The sequence below is a fragment of the Piliocolobus tephrosceles genome, chromosome 13 (assembly GCF_002776525.5).
Source record: "Piliocolobus tephrosceles isolate RC106 chromosome 13, ASM277652v3, whole genome shotgun sequence".
NCBI classification, from domain to species: Eukaryota; Metazoa; Chordata; class Mammalia; order Primates; family Cercopithecidae; genus Piliocolobus; species Piliocolobus tephrosceles.
In genome coordinates, this window is record NC_045446.1 from 42,359,115 (window position 1) to 42,384,198 (window position 25,084).

Here is a 25,084-nt window from a genome sequence, read left to right on the forward strand (position 1 = left end):
TGTGTTGATAAAAAATATTTGTGTCTTAACTATTTAAACCTCAATATTCTAATTCTGTTATTATACTAAAGTTTTCCAAGATGTTGCCACTGGGGGGAACTAGATAAAATATATATGGGATTTCTCTGAATTATTTTTTACAACTGTGTGTGAATCTATAATTGTTTCAACATAAAAAGTTTAATTTTTAAAAAAAGACAGGTTTTGCCTTTCATGGAGGGAGGAAGTGCTGAGGTGTGCTGAGAAGATGGGGCTCATATAATCCTCATCTTAGTTTATTATAATTCAATGTTCACACCAAGAGAGGTTGAGAAGACCAGAGGCTACATAGCCCCTGCTCACAACCCTGGGGCCAAAGCAAGAAAGTCATGAAGACAAAAGCAGGCCACTGGCTCTACATTCATCTCCGGATGCACTGTCATTTCAACAATGTCCATGAGTTCTTCACCAGGAGGAGATTCCATCTCAATAAATCACTTTCTTTGCTCATTCATAAGAAACAACTCCTCATCCTTTCAAGTTTTAGTATGAGATTGCAGCAATTCAGTCACATCTTCAGACTCTACTTCTAATTCTAGTTCTCTTGCTATTTCTATTTAATACTACATCTGCAGTTACTTTCTCCACTGAAGTCTTGAACCCCTCAAATTCATTCATGAGTTTTAGAGTCAACTTCTTCCAAACTCCTGCTCATGTTTATAGTTTGACCTCCTCCCATGAATCATGAATTTTCTTAATGGCATCTAGAATGGTGAATTCTTTCCAGAAGGTTTTTAATTTACTTTGTACAGATCCATCACACAAATCACTCTCTATGGCAGCTATAGCCTTATGAAATATATTTCTTAAATAAGAAATGCCTTTGAAAGTTGGAAGACTTGAAAGTAGAAATTACTCTTTGATCCATGGGCTGCAGAATGGATGTCCTTTTAGCAGGCATAAAAACATTAACCTTTTTGTTCATCTCCATGAGATCTCTTGGGTGACTAGGTGAATTCTCAATAGCAGTGATATTTTGAAGGGATCTTTTTTTTCTGAGCAGTAAGTATTGACAGATGGCTTAAAATATTCAGTAAACCGCGATGTAAATAGATGTACTGTCATTCAAGCTTTGTTCTTACATTTATAGAGCACAGGCAGAATAGATTTAGGGTAATTTTAAAGAGTCCCAGGATTTTCAGAATGGCAAATGAGCATCGAGTTCAACTTAAAGTCACTAGCTGCATTATCCCCTAAGAAGAGAGTCAGCCTGTCCTTTGAACCTTTGAAGGCAGGTATTGACTTCTCCTCTCTAGCTATGAAAGTTATAAATGGAATCTTCTTCCAATATAAAGCTGTTTTGTCTATATTCAAAATCTGTTGTTTAGCATAGCTCTCTTTATCAATTATTTTAGCTAAATTTTCTGGATGACTTACTGCAACTTCTACATCAGCACTTGCAGCCTCACCTTGCACTTTTATGATATGAACAAAACTTTATTCCTTTAACTTATGAACTGACCTCTGCTAGCTTCACTTTTTTTTTTCTAAAGTTTCCCCACTTTGTCAGTCTTCACAGAAGTACAGAGAGTTAGGGTTTTGTTCTGGATTAGGTTTTAGCTTCAGGGAATATTTTGAATGGTTTAATCTTTCTAGACCACTAAAACTTTCTCCATGTCAGCAATCAGGCTGTTTTGCTTTCTTATAATTTATGTATTTACTGGAGTAGCACTTTTAATTTCTATCAAGGGTTTTTTCTTTGTATCCACAACTTGACTAATTGTTTGGCATAAGAGGCCTTGTTTTTTGCCTATCTTGGCTTTCAACGTGCCTTCTTCACTAAGCTTACTCATTTCTGGTTTTTCATTTAGGGACCTTCAACTCTTTCTTTCACTCGAAAACTTAGAGACCATGTAGTGTTATTAATTGACCTAATTTTAATATTGTTGTGTCTCATAGAATAGGAATCCTGAAGAGAGAGAGATGAGGGAATGATAAGCTGGTGGAGTAGTCAGAACACACTCGCTATTTAATGATTAGATTAGCTGTCCTGTATGTGCTTGATTTGTGGCACCCCAAAACAATTAAAATAGTAACATCAGAGGTCCTTGAACACAAATCATCATAACAGATGTAATAATAATGACAAAGGTTTAAATATTGCAAGAATTAATGAAATGTGACACAGACATGAAGTGAGCACAAGCTGTTCAAAAAATGGCACGGATAGACGTGCTTGATGCAGGATGGCGACAAATCCTCAACTTGTTAAAGAAACCTCAATTACCTTTGAAATACAACAAAGCAAAATGCAATGAAGTGACATATGCTTGTAGTGGACAATGGAAACTGCCTATGATATGGTACAGATGTTAGATTTAACAAAGACTTTGAGCCACTGTAAGTTTGTTCAAGTAACTGAAGGCAAATTAAAGAATCACATCAAGTTATGATTATAGCACAAAGGAGTTGAGTAGGAACAAAGCAATATTGGATTAAGGAACTCACATCAGACAGGAATTCAAATGTACAAACACGAATGCCAAGAACCAGAAATAGTAAATAAGAAGGGTACTATAATAAATGCTGCGAATATATAATTGCTGTTCTTTCTCCTCTCAGCTTTTCTGAAAGACACCAAGTTTATACAGAGAAAGAATTATAACAATGTATTGTTGGCTATGTTTTCTTGTATATGTGTATATATATGTGTGTATGTTGGTGTATTCTTGTGTGTGTGTGTGTAATATGTATTACAATAATAGCACAAAAGGGGAAAAGAGAATAGATCTATATTGGCATGATGTTCCTATATATCACTGGAATTAATTTAGCATATAAATCTAAAGGAGACTCTGAGAAGTTAAGATATATATGGTCATCCCTACAGCAACCACTAAGAAATAACTTTTAAAAACAGTAAAATTAATTATTAAAGAAATCTGAAAATGCTCAGTTAGTGCAAAAGAAAGTAGTAAAAAAAGAATACAGAAACAGAAGCAACATGGGACATAGAAAACAGAAAATAAAATGTCAGATGTAGATCTAACTAAATACATTTTTAAAATAAACATAATTCTTGCAGTCTATCTCAAAATTAGTAAAAGTGTGAAATAAAAATACTTAATTTGTTGACTGTATCACAAAGTCATCATTTTGTCAATCAAAAGTTGTATTTTTTTTTCCACATAGTCTACTAAAGTAGGAAAAATGAGACAATGTTTAATTTTAAAAATTGATTGTGGACAGAGTATGGGTTTATAATTAAAATTATCAATGACATATTTTGTTTTCTCTGCAATGAATCAAACTTTCACAAGCAGTGAAAAAATTACCAATGCTGCATAATTAGACAGAAAAGGATAAAGCAATATTTAAATACTTATTTTCAACCACTGTCAAGATCCATTAATAATAAAGCTCACATGTACGTAGCATTCCCTATGTACCCGGCAGCATTCTGAGTGCTTTCCATTTATTAATTTCTTCAATCTTCAAAACTCTCTGAGGGAGAAACTGCTGCTGTATATATATATATATATTTTTTCCAGATGAGGAAACTGAAGCACGGACAAGTTAAGTGATTTTTCAAACATCACACAGACACAAAATGGTGGGAGTGGAATTTGAACTCAGGCATTCTGGTGTGAAGGTCTGCACAATTAAACACTAGGCCATCCATTTTAAGATTTTTTTCTTTAAAATAATGTTGTTATGTAGGCTCTGAGACAAATATTTTGATAAAGTCACATAAACATGGTGAAGAAGCATTTTCTGAGCATTTAGGATTTCAGTAAAAGAACAATGTACAGATATTCTAAAGTTTTTCTCCTTCATTTCATAGATGATAAAAAGCAAAGGGCCAGGAATTGACTTTGATTCAAGTTACTGCTTAATAGCAAGGCCTAGGGTTGAATTCCAGGTTAACCTGGGTCTTAACCTCACATTTAAAAAAAATTCCATACCAAAAACAAAAAGTCGCAAGAAAGATTTTCCATTGCAATTTTCAGTTCAGCAAAAGAATGACCCTGACTTGTTTTATCATTTAAATCAAATCTCGCTTTATTTCAATTACCCATCCTGGATATGAAAAGTAAATAAGGAAGGATTCAGCTAAGAGGAGAAGAGAAGAGCCGCACGTAATGCTGCAGAAAGATCAAGGCAAATGAACAGCAAAAGAAAGCATTTGAGTTTTAGGGGGACAACAACAGAAAAAGTTTATTGAGAAGTTTACTGAGGGCATCATACAAGTTTTCTAGGAGGAAGACAGAGGAACATTTCAGAAGTCAACCCGGTTGTTATAGTGGGAGAGGTGAGTAGGTATGGAAACTAGACTTCCCTTCTGAATATGTGGGTATATAAACTGGAATGATCATGAAATTTAGATATGAGGAAATTAAGATTTACATCCAAGTGCAGTTCACTGCCTATGTACAAGAATCCGGACACTAACCAGTATTTATAGACTATCTCTTACATGGTAAGTAGCAGTAATAATGAGGAGCTAAGGGTATCTCTCAACTTCTTCAAAGTTATTTTTCCATAATCCTATTGTATCAATAAGAGGAGTTATAACACTTTCAATGAAAATTTAAAATAGAAGTAAATTCTATTCCTTCTTTTATCAACAAGGATCATTTTGGATAAGTCACTGCCTTTCAGCGTTCAAGTGAACTTTACGTTTTATTACTTCCAGACTTTTCAGAACATTTAGTGTTATGATGTCCATTATCAGTCTCTAAGAGAGACCTAGAGCATGCATATTTGCCCAAATCTATTTGATCAGGGGAACTCTTTTCAGATAGACTAACCTGTTGGATGTTATGTTTTCAGCACATACTTCAGAAAACTCTTCCAGAAATAATTCACTTTCACTTCATCTAAAAAATTATTATACACTTATTTTTGTATGTTCTCACTGGACTTGGATTTTCTATATGATGTGTGGTCATCTTTCCAACAAGTTAAGTGTGAACACCATCCCTATCTCTTTACATTTCTAGTTCAGTATCTTGAACTAGAAATTATCAACTTTGGATATTTAAAAACCAGTAATGTCTCATAGTTGAACAGCTTTGTCTTCTTTATCAATCATGCACTGTGCAGGAACTTATATCAAGGACCATATGAAAAGTTCACTATTGTCTTTCTGCTTCCTGGGCACGAAGCAGTCAATTCAAGAAGCCAGGTCTTTCCCTTTGTGGTTTCCAATGCAAAGGGAGCATCTATCTGGCCCCTGGTTTGTGACATGGCTCCTGTGTGTGACAAAGTTTGACAGATCACCTAGTAGCAGCAAACACCTACCTTTCACAGTCGTGCTGAGTTTTGGTGCCCTGGGCATCTTCTTTTGCAGTTTTTATCTAAACTTCTTAGCTTAATATTCACATTTCAGCCCGATTTTCAGTCTCAGTCTCCCTTCTCAACCTGTCTCCAAGGACTCACTTTGATTTTTTGAACTTTTTAAAATTGATTTATTGAGCCATTAATTAATCCAACAATTGTTTTCCACCGCAGGAGTTGTGATGAATAGAGACAAATATAGAGCCTGCCAGCTAGAACCTTTGGCTTAGTAGGAAGAAAACGACATGCAGAAAACATTCGCTGGAGATATTGTAATAGATAAGAAGTATTATTAAATAGTAGGAAGTAAGGTGTCATCTGAGTTGAGAGGAAGACTTCTAAATGGGGCATCTGAGAAGGCTTTACAGAAGAAGTTACATTTGAGCTGATCTTGGGTCTCCAAAAATTTTTGAGCATCTACTATGTGCCAGCTTGAGATTACATTCATGAATAAGCCTCATTAAAATGAGTAACACTTACTGCATGTCATGCACCCTCTAAACGCCTTTGCTGTGTTCTCTCTCACGACAATTGCAGAAAGTATGGGCTACTTTATTCTCATTTTGCAATTAAACAGACTCATTCATTTAATTCGTCTACAGACCCTCAGTAAGTGGTAAAGACAGGATTTACATTCGGGAAGCATAGGTGCAGGTTCCATGTCCTTACTACATTGTGGGAGATTAAACTATATTCTCTCTTCCATAGTCCTGGAACTCATGGTGGTCGGTCTAATACAGGAGACTGTTGTTAGACAGCTTAGCACAGGGAACTAGACTAGTACATAGGTGACTATAATATAAATTTATGTGATAAAATGTGAGACATGCAAAGTGTTCGGGAGCAAATAGGGAGGGCAATTACCCAGTCTTTGAAGATCGTGGAAATGGCCATGTGTATTCTGAAATCTGAATTATAAGTTGGAGTTTGTCAGGCAAAAGAGAGAATAAACAAAAGAGAAAATTGGGATGGTCAGAGTGAGTGTTTCAATAAAGAGAATAGTATGTAGGAGAGCCCATAATAAAGGAGCATTGGTAGATGAGGGAACTATTTAATGTGAGTCCAGGACAGAACTGTGGCTATAACAATTACTGCAAAGATTAGTTGTGAGAACTAAATAAACACACACACACACACACACACACACACACACACACACACATATATATATGTGCTTTGCTTAGCTTTAAATGAGTATTTATGACAAATTCATGCTCAATTTCTTTTGTGTTGAGGGTTCCCTGGATCATGAGTCAATAAAAGTCATATGAAACTGTGCTGTGAGTTACTTTCGAGTCTAAAAGAAAACTTCATAAATGTGGAAAATCAAGATAAAATCCACTGATTATTTTATTTCCAGGAAAAATGTAAGACAAAGAACATTAACCCAAAGCAATATTTTGAGCCACACCCTCCCTCTGAAGAGGCCGAGTAATGCTAGAAGAAAGGAAAAAAGGAAGAAGAGGAAGAGAAAAAGGAAGACAAAGAATATATCCAACTTGGACAATGACATAGGCCATGAAAGGAATCTCGACTCTGTGACATTGCTGAACTTCAGGGTGTGCTATGCATATTGTAATCTATGAAGCTGTGCAGCACACTACCTGTAGTTCAATATATGGTAGCACTGTGCCACAAGTGAATATAAAATGTAGCTATGTCATAGTCCATTTTGGGGAGAAGTTTCTGACTCAGTGATGATCAATACTAGAGTGAGTTAGACTGTAAAAACAAACAAACAAACAAAACAAACAAACAAACAAACAAGATTCCCATCACCAGAAATTTCCAGGTAGAGGTAGGTGTAGATTGTTCTGCTACGGATGTCACACAAAGGAGGGAGGCTGAGCAAAATTATCTAAGACTTGCCCTGACTCACTGTAAAGTTCCATGTTCCCATGATATTTATATGCATTTTGATGTTTTTCTTTTAAATGTGTGTGTATAATTAGAACATATTTTTAAAGTAGAATATATAGAAAAGTAGACAAATAAAAAATGTTTCCTCATTTAGTTGTGTAATGCACTACTTACAGTTAACAAATGTTAACCAAAATACATATGCCACTGCCAACTTTTTGGAGCATTTTCTTCAAGTTCATCTTTGCTGCCCATTTGCCTCCCCCTAGTGGCAATCGGATAACACTAATCCTGTTTTCCCCCATTTGTACTATTTTGAAGTATTACTAATAATTGAAAATATTTTATTGGTTTTATTTAACTTTATGGAAAAGCTACTTATACATCTGCAAAGTGAGGGCTTCTCTATTGCTTCAAAAGTCTATTAAGTTATCTAAAAGACTTTAATACTAAATACACTTAGATTTTGTAGTTATTGATCAATGTGCCTGTCTCCGTTACTGAGAAGTACAGCGTTTTAGTCATAAAAGGCAGCAATCACGACATTCTGTAATGCGGCGGTCCCTAACCTTTTTGGCACTGATTCATGAAAGACAATTTCATGGACTGATTTCGTGGAAGACAATTTTTCCAAGAGCTGGGTTGGGGATGGTGAGCTCGGGATACTTCAAGCACATTACATGTATTGTGCACTTTATTTCTATGATTATCACATAGTAATATATAATAAAATAATTATACAACTCACCATAACATAGAATCAGTGGGAACCCTGGGGTTTTTTTCCCTGCAACTAGATCGTCCCAAACGGGGGTGACAGGAGACAGTGACACCCCAAATGTGTTGCTTATGTCCGGTCTACTTTGTAATCTCATTTTGGTTGCCATCACTGCAGAAAACCCTGCTTCACAAAGATAGGATGTCAGAAATGGAAGCAGGTTTTTCAGTGCTTTCATGGCAATCTCAGGATATTTCACCTTGACTTTAATCCAGAATGTATAAAGACTTGAAGTTGTCTCAAACATACTTTTAAGGCCACCTCCATTTGCAATTTCAAGCAGTTGATCTTCTTCCAGCACAGACAATTCTTCCAGCACAGATGATTCACCTGGCTTATTCACAAATGGGTTGCAGATCCATTCCTTCCCAGTTGGAGGGTCTTTTGTGGTTGGGAAATAATGCTCAGACTCTCTTGAAAGCTGAGATAGGTGATCATGCACCAGCTGGAAGAAAGAAGGCCCTGGCTCAGTCTCTTTCAAAATTTCTTCTAATATTTGAAACATGTCAAATATCCCAACATTCATTCATCACCCCCATAATTCCAGTTTGGTATTGAATGCAGCCACTTTATATGCAGACTTGAAAACAGTTGTCTTTCTCCCCTGAGGTGACAGATTGAGTTCATTGAGCAGGTTGAATATGCCACACAAGTAAGTAAGTTTTGCGACCCATTCTGTGCCACTAAAATGTGCTACCAGCGGTGATTGTTTTTCTTAAAGAAGTCTCTGGAGCCACTCTCATAACTCAAAAACTCTGATCAAAGGCATCTCACTTCTGTGTATATGAGAAGATGTATGTGCTCTGCATCCATCTCCTCACAGAGCTGCACAAACAGAAGTAAGTTAAGGCTATGTACTTTAATGCGGTTGATGATTTTAATCACATACTATAAAATGTTGTTAAATTTAGGTGACATTTTTCGACTAGTCAGCATTTCTCCTTGGATGACCCAGCATGTAGACTCACATTACGAAGTGCCCTCTTTGACTCAAGTAGCGAAACCAGAAAGTCATCCAGTCATGGCAACCACTCCATCTGTGCATATACCAATACCAAATGACCAAGTCAGTTTTCCTAATACGTGATTCTTCAGAGACTTCAGTAGTTCTGCAGCTGTGGTGTTGGTTGGCAACAAAAGTGCACATATCATACACATCCTCCTGAAAAATATGTTGTACAAAATCAAGCCTTGTTGCTTTGTTGTCAACATCAATAGACTCATCAACCTGGACTGCATACCATGGTAACTCATTAATCCTCTCTAACAATTATGCCTCAATATCCTCTGCTATTTCATCAATTCATCTAGTTATGGTGCTAGATGAAAGAGGAACATGTGCCACCTTTGGAATTGCAGCCTCTCCTAAAAGTTCACAACAAATATCCTTAGCAGCAGGCAGAATCAGCTCTTCACCAATAGTAAAAGTTTTCTTAGCTTCAACAATGCGATTAGCCACTAGGAATGATGCTCTCAGTGCAGACACATTTGATGAAGTGGTGGCCTTCAATAATTGCGTCTGTTCTTTGTGTTTATATATTTTTCTTTTGAAAAACTTCAAACATGTGCCATTTAATGCAGGGTGCTTGGTCTCCATGGGGCGCAACAGTTTTGAAAGTTTCATGGCTTCATTGAATAGCCGATTGCCACATATGATACAAAGCGGGCTTGGACAATGTGAATCACCCGTTGCAATGAAACCATAATTTAAGTAGAACTCTTGGTATTTTCTTTTAAATGCAGCTTTCTTTTTGTTGGCAGTTTTAGAGTCTTCTGCTGTCTCATCATTGGGTCTTTCCCCTTTTTCAAAGAAACTGTGCAGGGACATTTGTTTTTTACTCACTTTAGCTGGGGTTTACCAATACTGTGACTGAGACAAGTGCATACTGCGGGAAAGAGGCACGAATGGAAGTGGTAAATAAAATAACGGGCAGGCCATCTGCAAACTAAAATAAGTGTCAGACTCTGACTTAAAGCCTGCCACCAGATGCAACTCTACAATTGAAGTACATCAACTCACTTGCCAATACAAAGCCTGCCACCAGATGCAGCTTGTCATTTGCCACACACTTATAGGGTTTTGATATGAGTCTACAAACAATTGATTTATGATGGTCTCTGTGTAGTCAAACCTCTCTGTTAATGTTAATCTGTATTTGCAGCCACTCCCCAGTGCTAACATCACCGCCTCAGCTCCACCTCAGGTCACTAGATATTAGATTCTCAAGGGGCGTGCAACCTAGATCCCTTGCAAGCACAGTTCACAATACGGTTTGTGTTTCTCTGAAAATCTAATGCTGCCACTGATCTGACAGAAGGCAGAATTCAGGTGGTAATGCCAGCAATGGGGAGTGGCTGTACATACAGATGAAGCTTTGCTCGCTCACTCACTGTTCGCCTTCTGCTGTGTGGCCTGGTTCTTGACAGGCTCCAGTCCTTTGCCCCAGAGTTGGGGACTCCTGCTGCAGTGGAATGAATGGTCGTCCCCAAAAAGATAAGTTTATTTTCTAACTCCCAGAAACTGTTAATGTGACTCTATTTGGAAAAAAAACATTTTTACATATATAATTCAGTGGAAAATCTTGAGATAAGATTATCTTAATTTATCCAGGCTGCCCTAAATTCAACGACACGTATTCTTGTAATAGGCAAATGAGGAAAAAGGCACTGCCATTGAAAAGAAAGCTTTGTGAAGACAAACCCAGAGACTGGAGTTTGGCAACCACCACCAAGGAATACCTGGAGCCTGTAGATGGTGGAAGAGGGAAGGAAGGATTCTTCCTTAGAGCGTCCAGAGGCAGTGGGGCTCTGTTAACACCTTGATTTCAGACATATGGCATCCAGAGTTGTGAGACAAGAGATTTATGTTGTTTAAAGCTGACTGTTTGCAGTGGTTTGTTATAGAAGCTGCAGGAAAGTAACACATGTTCTTACATCTATTGTGTCAAAATCACAGCGGCCAATTGGTCACTTTCGCCTGAGTAACACAAAAAATACCTTCGAATGTTAGATTGAAGCTATCTGGCCTAGATTTTGTTAATTTTGACTTTCAATTTTAAGATGTTGCTTCTGAAATGTCATTTGCTTCCAACAAAGAAAGTTTCTCTTTGCTCTGGAGATTGAAAGTACTCAAATATAGGGTTGTGAAAAAGTTAAATTCTGATGCCAGCATGAGGGAAAATGCAAGGATCCCTGGCAGAAAAACATAATATTGGAAGCAATGTCTGGATTATTTAATAAAATGTAGGGCTTTCCTTTTGTTTCTCCCATTTCTACATGATTACATACAAATAACAACCCAACTTGATTATTGACTACATATCCATATCATTTTCACTCATGCAGAGCAGTGTTTCTTATAAATATTTATGGAAAAATGTTCTTTTATGCACTTAAAATCCTTGCTTGATGGTTTGGAGTTGATTTCTGGCACTGTTCAATGTCAAGGGCACTGCAGTTTCCTCTGAACAAAACATCCTGGTTATCTATAAAAATGCAGCTGCAGTTGCAGGCTTTGCAGGGTTAGATCAAGAAGGCCAGCATTTCACAGAATCATGAAAGTTGACAGATGGACACACAGACACACACACACACACACACACACACACACACACACACACACACACAGATGCACATGTACACATCATCTTCTACATACCAGCCTTTGTAGCTACATCACTGTAGGTGGAGTATCTTGAAGCATGTAAGGAGAGCCACAGTACTGTATGTGTGCTTGCACAATGTTTTTGGTTGTATTGATAAACAGATGTGTCTTCAAATACCATGCAATCTTTTCAGACACTGGTAAGTAAGAAGTAAGTGACACTTCTATTACACTGATTGACATGTCATTATCTAAGTGCCTTGCCTTCTTTTGACTTTGGGATTATTAGTCATCAGTTCCTCAAAGCAATTACATTATCTGTGTTACTCCAGTTATTCAAAGGGCATTGGGGGATATTTTTAAAAATATGTATTAAAATAAAACTAGTCCTTGGAATAGTATCCTGAGCTCAGAGAATTCAGCCACTGGAAAATAAATAAATAAATAAATAAATAAATAAATAAATAAATTTGCAACTCCTATGTTACTTGAAGTTAGGAAAGGCAAATAAGTTATTTGAATCAGTGTCTCACCAGTGAGGTACAGGAATTGGGCAAGATCAATGAGATTTTTTTTTTCCAGAAGTGAAAGTTGTGATTTTAAGAGCTGGTGACACCTGTCATTATGCTGAATATGAAACTTTTATCAAAGTGTAGTTACCTCGCCTAACCTCGTACCTCAGGAATAAATTACTGTTTAATTTTGCATAGTTGTATGATCAGGGTTTCTTAAAAATTTGTAGAAGTATCTCTTTTGCTATTAATATTTCTCTTCTTGGTAGCTTCATAGGACATATAAGACATTTTATTTCTTTGGTTCTAGGGTTATTATTGAATTTTTAAGTATGTTCAAATTCACGCTGTAATGATCTATGTAAAGTGAAAGCATTGGAAGAATGAAAATGCACATATAAACAATACACAAATAAGAAACATGGATAAGAGTGCATGGCATCAGGCTTGTGGGTTGATAACTGGAATTTATTTAAGCCTTGGTCACAAGTATAATGATGATAAATCAAGAGGAAGGGACTGATCCAAAAGGGAGGCTCTTGCCTGAGTTTCAATATAGGGCATAAATCGAGCTGCCTAGAGCAAGGACCTATGTGAAGGTGAGTATGTGCCAGAAAAGATACAACTGTAGAATGCTGGAGCTAATTGGGCCCTAGAGATCATCAAGTCTAGCCCCTTTCATTAAGACAACAAAATCTAATTTAACTTTTATTATGAGCTAGATGCTGAGTATTTAATGGTAAGCAGGAATAACAAGGAAGGCCCCCCAGCCCTCACTCATGATACATAATCAACCACTGGGGAAACATGGGTTCAGAGAGGGGAAGAGGCTTGCCCCAGGTCATGTATCTCATTTGTATCAGAGTGAATTCTACAATCTGGGTCTGTGGAATTCTTGAAATGACTGCCAATAGCTATTAGGCAATAGCACTTATGGGTCACTGCCAACTACCTGACATTCAAGTGCTTTGTCTTTTTAGTTGAATGATTTATGTGACCTGGGCCATCCTTCCCTAAAGCTAACTGAGCTACCTACATAGCTTCATGTTCACGAAGCACATGGTCATCAAAGCCTTAACTGAAGATGACAGATTCAGCAACTAACTGTGCAAGGACAGCTTTCCAAAAACTACCCCAACATCTAGCTTCACTGCACCCTAACCATCTATCATCAGAGATTTCAACTCCTAACTTTTTAATTTTTAAAAAATTTTATTTATTTATTTTTTGAGACGTCTCACTCTGTTTCCCAGGCTGGAGCACCATGGCACGATCATAGCTTATCGCAACCTTGACCTCCTGAGCTCAAGTGATTCTTCCACTTCAGCCTCCCAAAGTGCTGAGATTACAGGTGTCAGCCACTATGACCAGCCTCAACTGCTAACTTTTTAATATATATTTTTTCCAAATGAATTACACCTTGCAAAGAACTCTCATGTTGCTGATATGCTAAGTCCTTAACACCAATTGTCATTGGTGGATACCAGCCATCCTTGCTTAAGTAGATGTCTAGTTCTTCACTGAGAGACTCATTAAAACATATTTTAAATGAGTAATCCAAGCAAAAAAGCTCTCAAAGAGAGTAGTCAACATACATAACTAAGTTACATTACCCAGGCCTTAGTAGATGCTCAATAAATATTAGTTAGCTGACTAAATAGTCCAAGAGGAAACCCCAAAAATACTTGTAGCAATGAAGAGGCAACATAATTTGATTTAAAGATCAGAGAATTTAGAATCTTAAGTTTGGGATCTTGGGCCTTTGCTTAAGGTGTTTAAAGCTCAGTTCTTTCATTAAGAAAATTCAGAAAACTATACCGACCTCTCAGGACTGTGGGAGAGATTAAATGAAATAATATTTAAAAGTCCTAACCCTCGTATTAAATGCTATAAAATATACTTAATAAATACTGATTGTAATTTCTTGCTAGAATATATTTGCCACTCAGAAAAAGTAGAATATTATTTTATGCAGTGGTTCTTGAAAGTTGAGAGATGGACTGACTGCATGAAAGTCATCAGAGAAACTTGGAAAAATATAGATTCTTGGAATTTACTCCAATGTACTGAGTCAAAATATCTGAAGCAGGAACCTGGGAACCTCAATTTTTGTTTGTAGCTCTTTAGGGCATTCTAGTACACACCCTCATTTGTTTTATTTATTTATTTATTTATTTATTTATTTATTTATTTATTTATTATACTTTAAGTTCTAGGGTACATGTGCATAACATGCAGGTTTGTTACATATGTATACATGTGCCATGTTGGTGTGCTGCACCCATCAACTCGTCAGCACCCATCAATTCATCATTTATATCAGGTATAACTCCCCAGTGCAATCCCTCCCCCCTCCCCCCTCCCCATGATAAGCCCCATTGTGTGATGTTCCCCTTCCCGAGTCCAAGTGAGCTCATTGTTCAGTTCCCACCTATGAGTGAGAACATGCGGTGTTTGGTTTTCTCTTCTTGTGATAGTTTGCTAAGAATGATGGTTTCCAGCTGCATCCATGTCCCTACAAAGGACGCAAACTCATCCTTTTTTATGGCTGCATAGTGTTCCATGGTGTATATGTGCCACATTTTCTTAATCCAGTCTGTCACTGATGAACATTTGGGTTGATTCCAAGTCTTTGCTATTGTGAATAGTGCCGCAATAAACATACGTGTGCATGTGTCTTTGTAGTAGCTTAATTTATAATCCTTTGGGTATATACCCAGTAGTGGGATGGCTGGATCATATGGTACATCTAGTTCTAGATCCTTGAGGAATTGCCATACTGTTTTCCATAATGGTTGAACTAGTTTACAATCCCACCAACAGTGTAAAAGTGTTCCTATTTCTCCACATCCTCTCCAACACCTGTTGTTTCCTGATTTTTTAATGATTGCCATTCTAACTGGTGTGAGATGGTATCTCATTGTGGTTTTGATTTGCATTTCTCTGATGGCGAGTGATGATGAGCATTTTTTCATGTGTCTGTTGGCTGTATGAATGTCTTCTTTTGAGAAATGTCTGTTCATATCCTTTGCCCACTTTTTGATGGGGTTGTTTGTTTTTTTCTTGTATATTTGTTTGAGTTCTTTGTAGATTCTGGAAATTAGCCCTTTGTCAGATGAGTAGATTGCAAAAATTTTCTCCCATTCTGTAGGTTGCCTGTTCACTCTGATGGTAGTTTCTTTTGCTGTGCAGAAGCTCTTTAGTTTAATTAGATCCCATTTGTCAAATTTGGCTTTTGCTGCCGTTGCTTTTGGTGTTTTAGACATGAAGTCCTTGCCCATGCCTATGTCCTGAATGGTACTACCTAGATTTTCTTCTAGGGTTTTTATGGTATTAGGTCTAACATTTAAGTCTGTAATCCATCTTGAATTAATCTTCGTATAAGGAGTAAGGAAAGGATCCAGTTTCAGCTTTCTACTTATGGCTAGCCAATTTTCCCAGAACCATTTATTAAATAGGGAATCCTTTCCCCATTTCTTGTTTTTGTCAGGTTTGTCAAAGATCAGATGGTTGTAGATGTGTGGCATTATTTCTGAAGGCTCCATTCTGTTCCATTGGTCTATATCTCTGTTTTGGTACCAGTACCATGCTGTTTTGGTTACTGTAGCCTTGTAGTATAGTTTGAAGTCAGGTAGCGTGACGCCTCCGGCTTTGTCCTTTTGACTTAGGATTGTCTTGGCAATACGGGCTCTTTTTTGGTTCCATATGAACTTTAAAGCAGTTTTTTCCAATTCGGTGAAGAAACTCATTGGTAGCTCGATGGGGATGGCATTGAATCTATAAATTACCTTGGGCAGTATGGCCATTTTCACAATATTGATTCTGCCTATCCATGAGCATGGTATGTTCTTCCATTTGTTTGTGTCCTCTTTGATTTCACTGAGCAGTGGTTTGTAGTTCTCCTTGAAGAGGTCCTTTACATCCCTTGTAAGTTGGATTCCTAGGTATTTGATTCTCTTTGAAGCAATTGTGAATGGAAGTTCATTCCTGATTTGACTCTCTGCTTGTCTGTTACTGGTGTATAAGAATGCTTGTGATTTTTGCACATTAATTTTGTATCCTGAGACTTTGCTGAAGTTGCTTATCAGCTTAAGAAGATTTTGGGCTGAGACGATGGGGTTTTCTAAATATACAATCATGTCATCTGCAAACAGGGACAATTTGACTTCTTCTTTTCCTAACTGAATACCCTTGATTTCTTTCTCTTGCCTGATTGCCCTAGCCAGAACTTCCAACACTATGTTGAATAGGAGTGGTGAGAGAGGGCATCCCTGTCTTGTGCCAGTTTTCAAAGGGACTTTTTCCAGTTTTTGCCCATTCAGTATGATATTAGCTGTGGGTTTGACCCTCATTTGTTAACACTGATTTTTTTATGAACAGTACTCCCTTAATTTAATGATCTAAATCCTCTTTCTGAAGGCTCTGTAACTCTGGTTACTTTTTTTTTTTTTTCTGAATACAGGTTGTTTTATGGCTAATCTATTGCTTTTTTTTTTTCATATTTTAGTTGAGCATTTGAGTATTCTCAGTCAAGTAATAAACACCTGATGTAGTAAACATCTTTGACCACAAATTGACATTTGTTATTTAATTTCTAAGTAAACTTAGGAGGGGACACATGTGTGCACACACATTTCTCTGGGAGAATATTATATGTTCATAACTTAAGATGATTATGCTATAGGCAGACAAATAGATTTACTTATAAATAGATTTATCTTTGCAAGTGAAAGTTTCAGTTATTTCTCTACTTTACAAATTACTTCTGTAATTGGTCAAAAAATAGCAATGCATGTCGTTTGGTCATTTACCACCTAAATTATATATGCCCACTTGATTAGAAAACCAATTTTTATTTTCTTCCTGTAGGGCGTGACTTCCAAGCATTCACTTTAATTTTGCAGTGAAAAATTTGTTGTGGAATTTTCCACAACACATCTGCCAAAATTGACACCTAATGAAACTTCTAGACACAACGAACATTTTTTTTGGCAAGTTAATTTAAAATGTCATTTTCCCTTAATGGGGATAGCTAGCCCTCTTTGTCAAGTAGAATGAGTTTATGAGGCTACCTGAAGCCTGGTTCATGCAGTAGCACAAACTATTTCTGCGAATTTGGCCTACTCACTTAATATCTTTGCATATAAATGTTCTCGTGAAATAAAATGAAATATTGAATAAATAGGTTTTTAAGTTTCTTCCAGTTTGACCTAATAATATTTTATGAGTTTATAAGTTTCCTTAACACTGAGGGCAGGAACAATCTAGAATAAACAGAATCTCTAAAATGAAACTATACAGGTCTCATCAGTGGAACAGGAAAAACAAAGATTAAACTTCATAGATTTATTAAAATGAGAATGAAAAAAATTATAACTCTCACTGAAAATGTGCATGTGACTTATTGTTATCCAGAGGCTCAGTTACAGGCTACTCTTTGAGAGTTATTAACGAGGAAGCATCCCAACAATAATGGGTACTTGCCTTAGAAAACCCAGTCTGGCATAGCTTGAATGAGTGTGGTTCCTATTCACAACCCATCATTTAAAAAGGATACATAATTTAAAGGATAAATATAAAATATGAACTTCATAGTCCAATGAAATGACCCTCATCAAAATTTTAATGTTTCTATAATCTACACAAAGTGGCACAAAGGGAGCCCAGAGCATAGCCAGGCAAGTGAAGGCTCCGATTTGACTTGTATTCTCCTCAATTTCCCACATGATTCCTTCTCCCCGCTAGGGGAAATATGGATGGTGATAAGGAGAATGATGACCAGCATAATGTAGGTTGCCTAGTCATGTTCCTTTAATACAATTAGAAATACATTCAGAACCCCAGCATGAGCTATCTATTGCAACCACTTTTCCTCAATTTATAACTCAAATCCATCAACACCACTTAACGTGCACTGCTGTTCAGGCTCATTCAGCATTTTCTTTCTTAGTCTCCAAGCACCATGCACATCAATGCATCAGCACATTCGCCACCATCCAGACAAGGCTGCCTCTTCACAAGCTTTGTCTATATAGCACTTGATCTCCCTTCACATTCTTTGTCTATTTGTCCCTTTCTTGCCTTTTACTCTTTTAAATTATAGAAAAGGGAGGTTCCCACTATTTTGAAAATAAAAGGGAACTAGTTGAGCTCTAGCTACTTCCTTTAACGTTGAAAGTTATTCTGTTCAGGCGATGAGTGGATATATGTCCTTTATTTGCCAAGATGTCACCCTTTTGTTCCTTTCCTTTCTCTTTCCATATAATTGCAATTCTTTCCAGAGAGCTTGTAAATCCCTGCAGCCCTGTTTACCTGGCAGGACATACAGCTCTCCCAGTGTTATAATGCACTGACATAATGTGTCTGAGAAGCTATCATTGATAGGAAGTTAGAAAATAAGGAAGATTCTAGTAACTGACTCTAACTCAGGGCAAGCTACTTCTTTCTGAGCTTTACTTTTTTCATTTGAATAATTAGGTAATTCGACTAAATTAGTACATTTTGAGTGGTCATTGCAAGGCCTGAACTAGAATACGAGGAAGAGACATGTTGTTTGGCCTTTTCAACACCCACTGGGTTTTCATTTGAAGGAAAATAAAACAAAAACAAACAAACAAACAAAAACTAGGAAATGTTTAACGTCCTTTCTGGTTGTATGGTCCACAGTTTGTGAAGTAATAGATTATGGTAACCATAACAACATTTTTGATATTACTTCATGGTTTGTAAAGCATTTTGAATCCATGATATAGGAAATAACTGAAGCCCACCACAATGAGAACAAGCAAAACCTATTTATTCAGAGCTTGCTAAAGCAAGGAAATCAGCCACCATCTCTTATTCTGGCAAAAACTCCAAGGCAGGCAGACGAGTGAGAAAGTTTTATAGTGGAAAAAAAGGAAAGCTTTGGTTATGCTGGCATGGAGAAGCTATACACAAGCTAACTAGAAGCAGGGCATCGTACGTGATTGATTAGGTGTGCATATTTGGATTTATCCAGTTGTTCCTAAGTTGGAAATGAGGGCAAAAATTAGAAAAGCTTTTGGTTATTAGATTTCTCACTCTGCATGAGAGGTGACTCTCAGGGCAGCATCATGATTTCTGATTAAAAAGGGGGAAAAAAAGGAGATTTGAAGAGTTGCAAGAACCACTGTTACCTAGAGCAGTCAGAAAATTTAAACATATACAATTTCCAGGTATTAAAGAGGATCTAAAGAGGGAGAAAGGCATCTGTGTGACTTGTGTTATCACTTGTCCTCACAGAGGGCTAAGAGTGAGGGTTAGTAATTGTCTGATGTTTGGAAAATGTAAAGTGTGTCTTGTTTAATTTTTGAAAGCACTGCATTTCAGTGGCTCCTTAGAATGATCTTTAAGGGGGTGCTTTCATCTAAAGTAAACAGTCATCCCAAACTCCAAGAGACAAGATATTTAAAAAGAAGAGTGACTTCACATGTATACAGTAGCCACCTCCATGATAAAGTACAGAAGGCTCTTTTTCCTCAAATTATCTTCCTAGATGGGCTTGCTACAGTACCAGATAGCCTCTCATTACTCTTTCCAGGAAGTGACCTGGACCTCAAAGTGTAGTGGAAGGGATGCAAGGTCAGGGGTCAGAAGACCTGGATCTTCTCTGGACTCTGTCATGTACCATATGACTTTAAGCTAATCTCCAATCTTTGTTGGCCTTGATATTCTCTCTGTAAAGGATGAAGTAATCATTCCTACCCTGCCTTCCTCTGTGAGATTATTGTCAGCCAAAAATAAGACTGTTGATGGCAAGAGGTCTTATAACTTTTAAAGATGCTTACACCTTTTGCTTCTTCTCTCCCCGGTTTCTCTCCCTGACTTCCCACCCTCCTCCCTTCATCTCTATTACCTTCTCTTTTTCTCATTTCCTTTTTTCCCACTTTATTTCAGATATGACTAGTGGCAGATAGTAATTCATTAAGTTGACTAGCCAACCTGTCATTTAACAGAGATGTGAGAGAAGTGAAAAAGAGACAAGTAAGTTTCATTTAGTCTCTAGAGGCAGGACTTGGGACTTCCAGAATGGCTGTGTGAGGAGGTTGGTGGATTATCTCTCTGGAGAAAAACATCATCTAACTAGCTATAATTATAAAACATAAACAATCCACTGAAATCTCTGAAAGTTGTCCTAACAGCACACATCAAATGGAGAAACAGGTGTACAAGACGCCCTATGAAATCTGAACAGGAAGAGTGAGAAGCCGCTGCATTTAGGCCAGGCCAGGCCAGGCCAAGACCTGCTCCTATCCCATGCACAGCTTCCCCATCAGCTCTCAGATTTAGAACCACCTGTTCAGGTGCTTTATTTTGGGTGGTTATGGCCAAGAAGTAAGGCTGTCTGTTCCTGCAATTTTTATTCTTGGGCAACCAACAGTTTCACTCTGAGAAGAGCGGGCCACAGGCATCTCTTAGATCTGCCCTCCAAACTTCATGTTACAAGTTTTATTTCGGGTGAGCATGGTCGAGAGGAATGAGGCTCCCTTCCCTCACCCAAGTTTCCACTCATTGGACAGAAGCCCTGCCTTAGACACAACAAGTCAAAACTCTTGGGGACCAACTTGTTTATGGTATAGAGGTTTTATGCTGGGAAGGACAAGCTGAGAAGATAAAAAGGCTGCTGTACCCTTGAGTGCTGGTAAAGTAAAGGAGTCAAAGGACTGCTGTTCCCAACTCCCAGCTTTCAGCTTCACAGCTCTGACTAAAAGGACTGACTTTATTTGGGACAAGCATGAGGGAGTTCATGGCTAAAGATAAATGCAGATTTTGTTAACAAGTAATTAAGAGTACCTGGTAGTTCTACGATCCTATTGAAATTAAAAATGGAAGACCAGCCAGAAGTAATAACAGAAAAAGAGACAGCCAAGGAAAGACCTCTTGGGATCACACTTATCCCTGGGGATCTGAAAGGGAGTGTGTGTACACTAGGCTGCATTCATTTCAGGTAATCAGAATGGGACATGGGGCAGAATGGAAAGAATTCCCTAAGCAACACAGATATCCATCAGCAAGAGGGGGAAGCCTCACTGACTCAACGGGCTTGAGCACAGCATCTAACTAATCACTAGCTGAACAATGTAATCCCCTGATCCAGGGGCAATACCTAGAAACCAGGCTTAAAAGTAATCACTCTCCTCCCTGGTGGTCTTGAAGACTGTGCATGGCCAAACCTGAGCCCTCTCATGAATAAGTGGAGAGGAAACTTCTCAGCTATTAGTCCCTGGTTGAATGTGAAACATAAACTTCCTGAATTGTGAAAGCAACATCCAAGCCACGCGCGCACACACACACACACACACGCACACACACACACACACACATATGCAGATGTAATGAGTGAAAATTTAACTGACCAATGGGGCTGAAGCACAACCTGTAACCAATATTTGGGGTTTATGGACTCAGGGGCTAATCTCAGGAAACTGAGCTAAAAGACACAAACAAGGAGAACAATTTTGAGAAGGGACATCTGAGGCTGCACATTGCAGGGAAAATTGACTTCACAAACTCAATTCAGACAAATTACTAAATAAATGACAAAACAAACAATAGCAACAAGTCACAGAGGCAGAGGAGTCAGTATATAATTCAAAGTGCTTAGCACATTGCCAGGCTTATATTAACCACTAGTTTACAATCAAACTGACTGAGTCCTAACATTGTCCTGACATTCACTTGCTGTGTGATCTGTGCAAGCAGCTTCTCTCCTCTGTGCCTTAGGTTTCCTGTAATTTAGTGATAATAGCATTTATACCTCAGGGTTGTTGTGAGGATTAAATTAATTATGCATGAAAATGACTGACACATAGTAGTACATTTCATTTTTTTCATATGATAATAGCCCAAGTAATATTAGCTATTATCATAATTAGGTATGGGTTTTCCTCTTTTCCATATGTAGTGTGTGCTGGTTACCGAAATCCCTCTAACAGATTACTATCCACTTTGAATCAATTATGAATGCTTTTAAAATGTCAATAGTCCTGGGTAGATTTGTCTATGATGTCATGGACACTTGTAATAAATATGTTCACCACATTTTCATTGCCACAGACTAAACAGGGCAGGAAAGCTTATGTTTGGCTAAAAGAAAGGGGAATATCATAATGGAAAGAGGAAAGCCAAGGAGGTTAGCAGATGCTGAATGACAAATTTCACTGATGTTGCATTTCCACTTAGTCCAAGCCACCTATGCCCACCCTAATGAGTTAGAACAGAATTCTGGAGGTTAGTTACATTCAATAGCATAGATCAAGTATTTCTGATTTCTCTAGAACTCAACACCCCATTGCCTGTTGCTAGGTAAGCCAATCCTGTGATTTATTTTTTATTGTGAATAGACAGAAAGACAAACTATACCACAAGATCTGTCTAGAATACTGCAGGATTATTTGGCTCAGCATTCCTTACAAGCCAAACGCTAGATCAACATCGCCATCCATGATTCCACTTGCTGGCATTAAAGCCCAAATCTTCCCCAGAGCTTTTCTGACCGCAGAACAGATCTTGCTAACAAATAAACTTAAATGCTTTATTACAAAAGGAAAAATGGAGAGAAACGGAAAGTCACCAATCTCCCTTACACTAGGCTCACGAAGAAGGGAAGTGCAATCTTTCTTGTAACTAGAATTTGGTTTCCTTGGTTTTAGCCATAGACATGATAATAAATATAAATTGCCTCAGGGCACATTTTTATTTAAAAAATCCTATTTACAAAGGTTAGCAGTTGCGTTACAATTTGAGTAGGTTTATAAAAAATGGCTTGATGTGCTGGGTACTTATTTTACTTCTGAAAACAAATTAGCCATCATTCTGTGCTCCTAATTAGAGTTTTGTGTTTCCATAGAAGCCTTATTCTTTTAAATATTCTCAAAGTTTATTAAACAGATGAGAACTTTTTCCTTTTAATTATTTCCTTTTAGTAAAAACTACTCTGAAGATTTTCAAACATTAACAAAATGAGGACAACAGTGTGAAAAGCCCCACAAACACAACTTTCAGATTCAAGAATTATCTAGGTTTTGCCACACTTGTTTTATCTGTCTCTTTATATTCAATTTTCTTTTCTATTTGTTTTTTCTTTTAAAAACTAATCTATGTAACCACCTAATACCTAGTTTATAATCATATTTCCTCAGTTGTTTTCTTACAACTTAAAATGTGGGTTGCTTAAATAAGGGTTCATCCCACGTCCATCATTACATATGGTTGTTATGAATCTGAACCTCTTTAATGCTGGAGTAGTACATTTCATTTTTTTCATAGTATCGATTGATGTAAAAAGAAAACAAAACAGGTCAGCCAATTTGAAGGATGTTCAATATTGAAGATATGTCTTTGTTTTTTCTAACATTATTTCCTGAAAACTGGAAATGAGCTCTTGTGACTGACATTCTATTAGAATCAGGTTCAACCATTTGGTAAGAATATTTCATAGATGGTGCTAAATATATTCACCACATCAAGAGAAACAAAATATATGACTATCTCTTGTGATGCTATGATTTACCTGTGAGTTCAGGGTGTGACAGCCCCATCCTCTTATTCTTTATCTCATCAGCATTTCCCATGATTGTCTCCTGTTTTTAATGATTGGTGCCAGCTCCAATGATTAAATAGGAAATTGCAAAATATTTATAATTCTATCATTTCTTCTACATTTATTAGTTATAATTATTTTAACAAAGAAAAACTTTTCAGTATTTATATAATAGCATGATTTGTGCAACCTGAAAAGCAATTCCAGTAAGAAAAGCATTTAATTCTTTTTTTTTTTTTTTTCCAGTTGTCAAATGATCCTTTATTGAAATATTTTCCTTTATGCTTAACTGGCTGGGCATTCCACAGCACCACTGTTGATGTCATCTGTGATGTCATGAGGGTGGCTGCCATCAATATTACAGCCCACAGACTGGGCAGTCCCCAGGATCTCTTTAATGGTTCCAGAGAGTTCTCTGGCTAAGGATCGGTGCCGCATCTGTCAAGCAATGTTGACGATCTCATCAAAAGTGATATTCCCACTGTGTTTAATGTTTTTCTGTTTCTTTCTGTCTCTTGGTGGTTCCTTGAGGGCTTTGATGATCAGGGCAGAGGCAGAAGGCACCACCTCAATCTGGGCCTGTCTGTTCTGAATGGTCAGTTTCACTGTAATCCTCAGGCCCTTCCAGTCACCCGTTGACTTGGCAATGTCATCACCAACCTTTTTCAGAGAGAGACCCAGGGAGCCGATCTTGGGAGCCAGTGCAGAAGTGGCACCGACCTCACCTCCAGTGCACCTCAGGTATACAACTTTGATCTCCTTGGGGTCGAACTTCGGCAGCATGGTGGAGGTGGCTGGTGTCGGATGAACCCAGATTCAGGACGACCGAAGAAAGTTGCACCTTGGCCTCCTCCGAACCAAAAGCCAAGAGCAGCATTTAATTCTTAAGTTGTTAGAGAAAGGATTTGGGGCCTGTTACTTCTAATATAACCAATTAATTCGGGGAGGCGTGGATAGCTCCTTTCTCCTACCTCTTTCTTTCTTTCTACATATCGTCATAATTTTAGTCTTTTATATATGAAATGAGTCTGAATCAATTTGAATTATTATTTTTTCAATGCTTAACTTTTGTCAGTTTTGTATCTTTGACCATTAGAAGTCCCTTCATGTTTGACAGTGACCCTTTGACATAACATGTCTTTGTGCGTCCCCTTTCTTTCCAGCAAAAAGAAATTACAGACTTATGCAGTACATATGTTTCCCCACATCTGGGATTAGACATTACCTCTGGGGCTCTGGGCCCACAACCTGGGCACTAGATGAACTAAGTGTTCTCAAACTCTCATTACTTTCAAACATTTCCCATTGTGAAAGTTAGGAAATATGTATTTTAAGAAAAACAATAATGAATTTATTCTGGTATGTCCTATTAAAATTTGCTGCTATGTTTTTTTAAAGCACATAAATAACTCTTTTACCTATGTTTTTAATTGTGGTCTTTAGTTTAT

General features: G+C 37.5%; 1 pseudogene across 1 annotated transcript; it reads right to left on the minus strand.

Moving 5' to 3' along the window:
* Nucleotides 1-23,859: 23,859 nt before the first annotated feature.
* LOC111525887 lies at nucleotides 23,860-24,434 on the minus strand (annotated as a pseudogene). The gene has a single exon (XR_002726226.3). The product of XR_002726226.3 is annotated as a 60S ribosomal protein L12 pseudogene (transcript).
* Nucleotides 24,435-25,084: the final 650 nt, after the last annotated feature.